The sequence below is a fragment of the Cupressus sempervirens genome, chromosome 6, assembly GCF_028749045.1.
Source record: "Cupressus sempervirens isolate cs-2001-9-10 chromosome 6, ASM2874904v1, whole genome shotgun sequence".
Taxonomy (NCBI): Eukaryota; Viridiplantae; Streptophyta; class Pinopsida; order Cupressales; family Cupressaceae; genus Cupressus; species Cupressus sempervirens.
This window is the reverse complement of record NC_143123.1, coordinates 35,910,418-35,922,461: the sequence shown is the minus strand read 5'-3', so window position 1 is coordinate 35,922,461 and position 12,044 is coordinate 35,910,418. Positions and strand designations below refer to the sequence as shown.

Here is a 12,044-nt window from a genome sequence, read left to right as displayed (position 1 = left end):
TCAAAGGAGGGCTAAAAACTCTACTTGTACAATGACAGAGGAAAGTGATGATAACTAAAGATTGACCTGGAATTGTGTTTGGTCTCCCTCTTTCTGGATCTTTGGAAAGTTTTCGAAATGGACTGTGACGTAGATGTGAAAGGTTTGGAATCATACATCTTATATCTTAAAATATCATTTAATTCAATTTTATTTATTTATGTAAGTACTGTTTATTTGAGCATTAAAATTTATAAAGAGTATAGTTTTTGCAAATTGTAAAAAATATCTTAAAAGATAACAGTTGAAGATATTAGAGACTTAGGTTCGTTTACTTTAATACTTATCAATAGATACAGTTAAAAAAGGTTTGAACTGTTGACATGCTAATTTAAAAGATTTTAAAATGGTTAACATGTAAAACCTCACTAATTGATGTGTATAAAGAATGTCCCTCTTATATCATGTTAAGATATTTTCATAAAAGAAAAATATTATTTACTATTTAGATGTGGATAAAATATTAAAAAAATGTTAATAATTTGTATAAATTTTAAATAGTCCATTATTTTTTTTAACACCTATTCCTATCATAAATATGATTCAAATAGTTGATTGAGAGGTGGGTTTGACAACTTTAATTTATATAAAGATACTAGATTCAAATTTCTTTTCTTTAGTGATTTAAAACTTAATTGATTTGAAAGGGGTGCAATAATATATCTATTATGGAAAATAATAATTTATTATCTTAGATATCAGATAATATGAACTTGTGTTTTTGCTAATTTAATTATTTAAATTTAATAAAGTTATCATACCTTGAACAATGACATCTCATTAGAATATTTAAATTGTTCAAAAACTATGTCTATTATTCTTGTACTTTTATAATGAATTTGGTATACAAAAGTATTGCAATAGTATTGCAATAGTATTTCAAAAATTCAATGGGCTTAATTTTGAAATATATTGAACTAAATTTTTATGAAATGTAAAATTTAACTCCATAAAGTCAAACATGTTAGTACTTTCTTTCAAATTCCACATTTATTTGTTCAACATAATGCCTGTAAATATTTTGGGAGAAGATCTCATGCTTAAAATAAAATAACAAATTGCAGATGAAATTAATGACACCTAAAATAAACAATTTTGTCTGGATGAAAAATCTCACATCTAAAATAAATCTTACTGCATGTAATACGTAAAAGGATTTTCTATTTATCCAATTTGTTTTCTCTATGTCTTACTGGTGCAGAGACTACCTCCGACATTTTCTTTCTCCCATCAGGTTCTGTTTTGTGCTCTGGAATCTCGGTTGAGTTTTTCGGCGAATCTTTTTTACATTTGTACACTTAATGGAAAATCCCTTCTAACAATCAGGCCATGAAGTTTCTCTAGTACAATATTTCCCAATTTATAACTCTCCTTGCAAAAAATACTGTCTTTCGAAAAGAATTCAAAGCCACTGGGGAGAAATTTAACGAATTCAAAGCCAACTTTGTGGCTAAGGAGAAACAAATATGCCAAGATTACAATTATAGGGTAGCTACTTCATGTAAAATTAAATTTGACATCCTAATGCTTTAACACCTATTAAGGATATTAGGGAAGGAGTTTCTTGTACTCTTCCTCTTGGTTCTGTCAATGTTAAATTTTTATGAGGTGGCCAAGGGTAATCTTGGGCTATTTGAGTGTCGGGGAGTGGAAAGGGATGAGAATGGCAGATTCGTTCAACTATGGCACTCCACTTTGGTTTTCAGACCAACCACCTAGCTTAAGCCATAAGGGCCTATCATGGTTTACGTTAGGCTCACCTTCTCAATTGTTAGAATGTTTGTCTCAAAGGTGATTCAACAATATAACTCAATGTAACTACCATATAATTCTAGAATATTGGGATGAGCAACAGGAAAAGGACTACTATGTTTTCTGCTTGTTTTGAAGATGGGGGAGAGTCCAATGAGGATGACCTAGATGGAAGCATGGCGATGACAATGTTTCTTTGTGGGGTAAGTGTCACGTCTCGCCCTAGAACTCTCTTTTTTTCTTGCTTATGTGGCTATGTCGACTTGGTCAAAATTTAGAATTAATTAAAAGATAATGAAAGTTAATGTTTTAGATTTCTAAATTGAAATGATTATTACTATGGATATATACGAGATGTTACATTCAATGATGATATTATTTGATGTAATCATGATGTGATGTTTATAGTTCTGATTCAGTTAATGTTATTCTTAATGATGATGTAAACAAGTTGTTAACAATGATCGATACTGACTCCTTGTTATGGTTGTGAGTGTCTGAGTGGATGCAGGGATCATTATGACAGAAGTGTGGTCGAGGTAGAGAAGGTTAGCCTCTTGAAAGGGGATGTGTTGGATGATCATGAAACCACACACACTTCACTTAGGATTTATATGATGTTAGAATATTGTTATTGTGCATTACTATGTTAATTTTGAGATATTAGATTGAATGTGGAAATAAAATTTTATTTAAATAAGAGATCTTGAAATAAGCAAATATAATTTAATGACGGAAAAGTTTGATCTAATGTTAATTGAGTATATTGTGGATAGCATTAAGACTCTTCTTAGGAGCATTCTTTACTACCATTTCATAACAATAGTGACTATACATGCTTTCTTGTGAAACCAATTGTTAAAAATTGAGATGTTCTCATATAAAGACATTTGTTAAAAAAAAAATTGTAGAATATATTATATTTTTCCACATGAGTGCTAAGTGGGCAGTTAGGTCAGTTGTCATCGGCATTTTTGGAAGAGCAGCATTAAGAATAGGGTTTTGGAAGTAATGGGGGGCAGAGCAGAAAAGGGAGAACAATACAGGAAGGAAGGTCATCCACAGCCTTGAATGTCATTATAGCAGGAATGGGTCTCAGGGAAGAAAGCCGGTAGGAGCAGTCGTGTCAACAAAAGTCATACTCTTCCAGGTTTCCTCTTGCTTAACATTCTGCCTCTATCTACTTTTCGTATTGCTTTCTTAGAAATGAGCTGTTACTGGAATTTTTGGTTCTTGATTAACAATATTATGAAGAAAAAAGTAATCCTTGTTTCAATTGGGTTCGACATGTGTTTGGATGTTTCCATGTTGTATAACTCAGTGAATGTGGAAGTTTTGAAATCTTTTTTTTTCCTTTTGCCTAAGTAAATGATATTATTTATGCCCTGCTATTAAGCTCTGCTGGAGTCTTTAAACATTGATTGGTATTTATAATTACGCATGTGCTATTTCCCTATCACGTATTGCTATTGTATCCCTTCCTTTATTGTTGGTTTGATACGATAGGTTGTTGACTTATCCATTAAGCTATTGCTATTTAATGCAAAAAAAAGAAAAACGTTATGCTAGAATAGAATATGATGTTAATAATGTACTCTTAAAAATTTAAACTTTTTGTTTGAAATTAGAATTGCTGAGTGTGAATATTATTACATTTATACATTTTTCTATGACTGATTTAAACAGTACTGCTGTAGCTGGTAAAGTTATGGAAGGTTGTGATTGTGACAACATCTTACTGTTACCCTGTTAAACATACTAGTTGCTGTTAAAGCCATAGTGTTGTTACTTAATAGAATGATCCAGAGGTGTTAATCAAAAATCAAGAAGTCATGTCGTTAGCAACACTGTAGGTTTCCTTAATATCCCTATAGCTGGGTTATGCCTTTGATATGCTAAACTTCCTTTTATTCTGTTTCATTACTAAGGCATAATGCAACTCCAAAGTTAGAAGACAAATCTTACAACAGTGAATGCATGTTTGAAACTTGAATGTAATCTCAGCTCATTACCACATTGTGGATAAGTGTTAAAGTTAGACTCTTTATATCTTCTGCACATTACTCTTATCAGTACAGGCTAGACTATCTTTGGTCTATGGGTAACTAGAATCTTATGTAAGACATCAACTAACTCACTAATATCATGAGATACTCGGGAACTGAGTTGTATCAATGTACCTACTATTCCTTATCCCTTAAACAATGCAATTGGAAATGTTGTTTTTAACTCTTACATATTGAATATATGAATAATCAGTATAACATAGTATTTTGAATAAATCAGTACTTCTAAATTGACTGAACTATGTAACCACAGAAGTCAAAAGTGTATACAGTTTTCCAGTAGTATTGTGATTGGCTAATATTGAGCGATAATTTTGAATTTATATGTAAACTTTTTGGTAGCATTGACAAGTATATCCCCTCATGTCGGGCATAATGTAGTGATTTATGGGATAGATAGGTGGATATTTTCATGTTTAGTTTCCCTATCTGCTAGTACTGTAGAATGGTTGCATTCTATTTTTGTTTCTTCTACAGGTAAATTTGGGTTGAAAGTGCTTGGCCAAGCCATTTTATTTTCCAAATATTGCATATGTGACTCATGGTTATGCCTATTGGTATTCTTTTACTACATATGCTTAGATATGTAGTTGTTTATTTTCCCAACTACAATCCGTGTTTAGACTACTAGGCACATGGTTGCAATGTAAAAATGTTACACAGTCGCACCAGATACATCTAATCCATCTTGTTCCGAGAAGCTAGGCTTCTCGTGCCAGGGTCAGGGAATTCTTCGTGTCAGGAAGAATCTTGGGGGAGTACTTCACTCTATGGTTGGTGAAGTTAAAGCGCCTGGGCCACACTTCTATCTCGAGAAGCAGGTGGGAGACTTCCTACAGCTTTTGGAGACTGGAACCACTAGAGAGCTCATTGGAAAGTCATCTCAATTTGATTGCCTAGCTCGTCATTTGAGATTTACTTATTTACAACATTGAACTCATTTATGTTCAGTTGTAAGTTGATGCTCATTCTAAAAGGGAAACATGTAACTATTGGATGTTGATCAGAAATTTGTAATCATATGTAACTGTTGAAATGTTGAAAGTTGGATCAACAAGACTATAATGATGTATGACATGATATGAATGTATGTAAAAGATTTTATGATTATCAATTTAATGATGTATTAATTATCTTTGGTATTAATAATCTTTGTAACAAATAGATTGACTTTTCCACTTGTATGTTATTGATTTCTTTCCCGCATTTTTTGGTTGAAGATGATGTGGCATAGTTAGTCTGGACTGGTTCTCTACAGTAAGTCCAATGGGGATGACTTAGATGGAAGTATGATTGCACAGATGTCTATTAGCTACTTTGTGGCCTTTATCTGTCTTCCATTGGGAGTATTCTATGATGCTTGAAGATTTTGGGAGGTCACCACGTCTATTCTTGGTGATGACAATGTTTCTTTGTGGGATTCACAGGCGGATTCTCCTCCTTTAATCTCTACTTTTATGTGCGTGGAAAAAGGTCAATGCTATAAATTTTACTGCTGATGTAGGTTTTTTTTGCCCCCTTTGATTGTTTGATATCTATTTGTCATAGGTCATAGTAATTGAGAGAGGAATTCTCAGTATGGCCAGACAGCTTGGAGGGTAGCCTCTTTTGTGGGTTTGGCCTTTGAAGATCTAAAATCAGCACTTAAATGTTAGCCCCTTTTGGTGGTTTGGCCTTTGAAGATCTAAAATCAGCACTTATACTATACTGATGAAATCAAAAAAATCACAAATACTTATGTAAAATGAACAACATAAATAAGAATTAAAATCTTTATTTTTATTGAATATGTATAATTCTTAAAATATCAAACACATTATAAAGAAAAAACTAAATACTTTTTCCTTGTACTATGATGAAGGAAGATAGAGTTTACTACATTTAAAAAATAAATAAAATAGCATGGAAACAAATCACATGATAATCTCAATTCTTGATACACTACAAATTAATTAAAAAATGATGCCTATGAGGCTGGCTGTAAAGTTTGAAGAATTTCAGCAGTATAATTCGATAAAACATGAAGAATACTTGCATGCAAGAACTTGTCACATAGAATAAAAGAAAAAGAAGAGGCAAGGGTTTTTCTCTAAAAACATGTAAAATTATATTATTAGATTGACAAGATAAGTTGAAATTTACAATTGATCAATCCTTATAGAAGAAAATCAAAAATCTAAAAAGAAAACCCTACGAGGTAGAAGAAATTAAATAATTTCTAATTAATTATTAAATGGAAATGCAAGTGCTTAAAGAGAAATCTTAAAAAGGAGGTAAATGTAATTTAATAAATTAAATTAAATTAACCCTTTACACTAACACCCCTCCTTAAGATGAGAAACAATACAACTACGAACAATGGATGGAAAAACAAGGAAACTATGATGTTGAAACTACAATGTTGCAAAAAAAGCTTGGGTCTCAATGACCAAGCCTGATGAGGTACCCAATCACAACCAAATCTCTATGAAACAGAGAAATAGAGAAAACCCAATGGGCAAAAATTTATTCCTGAAAGAGATAGAAAAGGATGCATAAATAAAATATCTCGAGAGACTCTCTCAAGACCATATGTACAATACAACCCCACATGATAGAGGCTCGAGACTCCATAGCCCCCCAAACTGATAGAACCCTTGTGTCGATGGACATACCAATGTGGCTCCAATCTAAAATAAATAAAGGTAGTGGACAAGGGGGGTGAAACCCCTAAATGCAAGGTGAAGCTGGAAGTCCTAGCTGATGCTCAAAGGAGATTGCATGAGAATCTTGAAAAGGAATCTCCAATAGAGGTGGGATAAAAGGTGTATTGAATCTATCATTTGAGAGGATATGTGTGTCTTATGATAAATCCTCAACAACTACAATAGGTGGCTCATTAATTGGAGCTAGAATGGTAGGCAATGTTGAAGAGTAATCCCATGCAATAGATGGAATATGAACTAGAGGTGGAGGTGTAAAAGTCACAACACTAGTCTTAGGAACAACACATAAGTTCAAGTGGCCTAACTTCACCTTAGTAATCTCTCATGAAAAAGAAGAGCGAGCCTTCGATAGTCGAGATGGTGGACCAAAATGAGACAAAGAGTATAAGTGGGAATAATGATCAATAGTCTCTATAAGAACAATGTTCCATGTCTCACTATCTCTGATGTGCATTGAATCTTGTGGAAATTGAACTATCTTCCCTTTCCCATTATGTGTAATCTAAGAAATAGAGAGAAGGTTAGAGGACAAAGATAGAACACATAGTACATTGTGAAAAGCACCATCATCAATGTAAGTAGAACCTTCTCTACATATAGTCATAATAGTATTGTTCCCCATTTAAATGTATGGCGTAGGATAAGCCTCACAAGGAGAACAAATTCTAAAAATATGGCATATGGTGTGAAGCACTTGAATCTAGTAACCATCTAGAAAAATGTGTAGTAGTGCATGTAGTGCATGATCCTTTCCTATATCTTTACCACCTAACTAAAATGATGATGATGAAGAAGATCTGTGAGAAGTGGAAGTAATGTCAATGTTTCTCTTCTAAAGCAAAGCTATCAAATCTAAAATCTTTTTGGCATTGTCATCTAACTTCTTCTCATAGAAACATGATGTATCATGGTTGGACTTATTACAATAAGCACATTGCGGCCTTTTTTGCTTTGGTTTATCTCACTTAGGAGGAGCTGGGCCTGATGTGATGTGAGCGATAGAATCAATCTAAGACTCTATAGGATGTGACTTATTTTTTCCTCCTTCCTCCTAGAAGATGACCAAGATACCAATGCATAAGTCTGTGGGCCTGTGACAGAATCCAACTAAGAGAGCTTATCTTTCTCTTGACTCAAACAATTACAAAAAACCTCAAAGGATGTCATTGTAAATCTAGTACCCAAAGAATTCTTGGCGGAATCAATGTAGAAGAAAAAATTTGAAAGCTTGCACGAAGCTTAGAAAGAATCAGATAAATGCACTCAATGTCAGTCTTGGTTTTCCCATAACCTTGTTATAAAGATCTTTGTTGTTTTGAAATTTATCAAGAATTCCTCAATGGAAGGAAAATACTCCAGTGCAAGAGAGGTAAGATCTACCTCAATTTGAAGTGCCTTGAACTCATTCACTACACCAAACAAGTCATCAAGCTTGGTCCACATAGCTATAGGGGTATTGCACCCATCAAGATAAAAACATACACTATCAGATACCTATAAAATAATCAACTCTATTGCCTCACACATCTTGTTCCTATGTATGACCTTAAAAGGCCTCTATAAAACTCATTGCATTGCATCTAAAGAAGACCATGAGCCTTTTGGACAAAGAAGCCATGTCATCAGGGTTTTCCATGTGTGATAGTTATGAGGGGTCAAGAGCTCTAGACAAGAAGAGGTCTCAACCATTATTTTTAGAAGATATTGGAATGTTTTTTGAAAAAATTCTAGTTTAATAATATAAATAACAAAAACAACAATACAAACAACCCCTACAATGCAAAAAACTAAAGCCCAACAACTAAAAGCCATGTGTATATAAGAAAAGAGAGAAAATGATTAAGTTTGAGAATCGCATGTATCTTTGAGAAATATTGATGAAAATAATAGAGAATCGAGATAGTTCTTTAGAAGATTTTTTTGTAGCTTCTTTTGGATCAAAAAAAGGAGCTAAAACAAGCAAGTTATACCCCCCTAGAAGATAAAAAGTATCATCTAATTTTGAGCAAAAAAATAGGTTCCAAAATGGAAAAGAAAATCTTTAAAATACCATGATCATCATGTTCATTTCTAAATCATCTTTTTGGCTTCTTTTATATCCAAAAAAATGCCTCTCGATGCTCAAGATATCACCAAAATGTTGACATAGCCTTTGTAGTAAAGAATAAATCTTTAAACCCCAACACAAATTGAAAATTAGGCTAAATTTTGGCTCTCTTGACTTATTCATATGATCGTAGACTAGCGATGGAGGCCAACCTAGGTGTAGGTGACTTGAAGTTGATAGAGGTGGTAAGCTGTAGGTGTGGCAGTGGTGGTTGAGCAACATCAAGGGATGGGCAATTGACACAATGATGGTTGTGGGAGGATACTGCTAGTGGTTAAACAACTTCAAATAGAAAAATCCACGTGGTTCGTAAACTACTATGGCTAGTTTGTTAACCGCCACACAATTTTTATTAAAGAAACATTTTTAAATGTGATTTTTGGATTTTTTCACCTCAGAGTGCATGGTAGAGATTGTACGACCTTGGTATGGAATTTTTTTTTTCCTCTCCATTAAACATTGTCCAAAATGGGGGGTTTTGATATCTTCTGAATCCAACCATGAGGTTTGTTTTGCCTTGAAGTGCTCCAAAATTGAGAGACCTCCTATTTTTACAAAAAATAAATAGATAAAAGTCAAATATATTCTATCAAACCCTCATTTATCTTTTTCTTCAAATAAGAACAGGCTATGGTAGGCCAATCTCTAATATCATGAAGGATTTGAGCAATACAAATTCACAAAACTTGAATAACACTTACATGCAAGAACCTATCATAGAGAAGAAAAGAAAAAGAAGAGACAAGGTTTTTTCCCTAAAAATATAGAAAATTATATTATCATACTAAAAAGATAAGTTGAAATTTATAATTGATCAATCCTTATAGAAGGAGATGAAAACCTAAAAGGGAAACCCTAAGAGGTAGATGAAATTTAATAATTACTAATTAATTATTAAATGAAAATGTAAGTTCATAAAGGGAAATCTTAAGAAGGGAGTAAAGGTAATTTAATAAATTAAATTGAATTAACACTTTACTCTAACAAAGTGTTATTGAGAATCAAGTAAATAAAAAAGATAAATAAAAAATGATGTAGTGGAACATGTGGTGGAACTGAAGCTTCACATCGTGAATGCAAACACATGAATTTCTTCATCAGTGGTGAGTGGTGAATGGATGCCTTCAAATGGATGCCTTCAATATCCCCTTGCATGAACAAAATGAGTGGAGTTGAATCCTTAAGGTAGTAAAACTAGTAGTAGTGAGAGCTTTGGTAAGGATATCATCAACTTTCTTAGAGGTTGGGAAAAACTATTATTTCACATTATGATTATCAATCAAATGTCAAATGAAGTGATGGTGTATTTCTATGTGCTTTGATCTAGCATGAAACATTGGATTCTTGGTCATTGAAATGACACTATTGCTATCTAAAAGATGCTTGTAGGATGTTCTTTAACCAAATGTGAATCTTCTTGAATCCTTGTAATCCATATTGCTTGACAACTAGCTATTGCTGCAACATACTCTACTTCTGTAGGAGAGAGATCCATTGTCACCTGATTTTCTATCATCCATTGAACTGACCCAATTAGAATTTGTGCAACTTACTAGCTCAAACTTATCATTGGGAAAATAACGAATGAAAAAATCATGTGTGCCACTCACATACCTTAAGATTTTTTTTATAGCACATTAATGAGACTCATGTGGATCTTGCACAAAATGATATATAAGGCTCACAACATACATAATATCAGGTCTTGTTGTAGTAATGTACATGAGGTTGCCAACCAAAATTTTGTATAATGTACGATCAATGTGGGGACTTGGATCATTCTTGGTTAACTTTTCACCAAGGGCTACATGGGTAGCAACTATAGTGCATGAAATCATTCTAAACTACTTCAATAAATCAGCAACATACTTTGTTTGAGAAATAGATATAACTTCAGGTTGTTGGTACACCTCTACCTCAAGAAAATAATCTGTAAGTCCCAGATCTAGCATCTCAAATTCTTGTTTGATTTCTTCTTTGATTTTCTCAATAGGGATGAGAAATTACATGTAAATATGAGATCATCAACATAAAGGAAAACAATTGGAATATCATTACCAATATGTTGGATGTAGAGGGATCGACTAGAAGTTTGTGCATACCAAGCATGAGGAGCTTTCTTCAACCCATATAGTGCCTTTTTTAGCTTGTAAACTAAATTTTATTTTCCTAAAATTTAATAGCCAATATTTTGATCCACATAAACCTCTTCATCAATTTAATCATTGAGGAAAGATGATTTTATATCCATCTGATAGACTAGCCACTTTTTATGAGTATCAAAAGATAATATAGTTTTAACTACATCAAACCTGGAAACTAGAGCAAAAGTCTATGAATAATCTACTCCATTTGTTTGTGCAAATCCCTTGACAACTAGTCTAGCTTTGTGTCTTTCCATGGAACCATTACCATTATATATTACCTTGTAAATCCATTTGACACCTATCACCCATTTGTCTTGTGGAAGTGAGACTAATTCCCATGTATCATTTTTCTTAATAGCATGCATCTCTTCATTCATAGCATCAATCCATACTAGTTATGTCACAACTAGAAGGTTCAACTTGAATTGAACTTAACAATGCAAAGTCAGAAACTAGACCTACATTAGAAATCATTTGATATATTTTATTTATATAATGTACTTGTGGTGAAGAACTTGGCCTAGATAGTGAATTTATATTTTCACCTAAAGAGAAACTTGGTGAACTTAGTGGACTTGAACTTGAGCTTTCACTTTAGGTTGTAGGAAAAAGAGGGGCTTGGACATCTTCATTGCTCATGATGAATGGTGTAGATTGTTGAAGAAAGAAGGGAAGGAATATAGAGGTCCAAAGGCACACCCAATAATCCAAACCAAACTTGTAGAGTTAACACAATGAAAGCAAACACACAAAGAGAACAAAACCACAAAGAAAGAGAGAGAGAGAGAGAACAATATTTTTTTATTGATTTATCAAATGATCAACATACATGCCTAGCTATAAGGCCTTCTTAGTTTTAGCCAGATATAAAATACATTCAAGATCTAAGATTCAACATCCAATTCAGACCTCCAGACACATATGCAACAAACTTTTCAAACTTTCATATTTTTCTCTAGACTCTCTGACATCTCTCTACAAAATTGCCTAACTCTAAGCCTAAACACTCTATTTATACTTGCCAAAATGGCTTACATAACATTATAGAACATTACATAACAGAGGGTTGACCCAAGAATGGTCTAGACACATGCCAAGAAAATATTTTAACATAAATATTGCGGTAAAAAAAATCCCACAAGTTGGCTCAAAAAAAATGTAGAAGAAATTTCTAAAATACTAATGCTTTACATCAATAGGATAACTCAACATATGAAAGATAGCTTGG

The 12,044-nt window shown here is 33.0% G+C and overlaps 1 protein-coding gene across 5 annotated transcripts in view; it reads right to left on the bottom strand.

Moving 5' to 3' along the window:
- The window catches only part of LOC149550963 (uncharacterized), a 96,091-nt gene that overhangs the window by 31,755 nt on the left and 52,292 nt on the right, over positions 1 to 12,044 (bottom strand). The window lies entirely within an intron of this gene.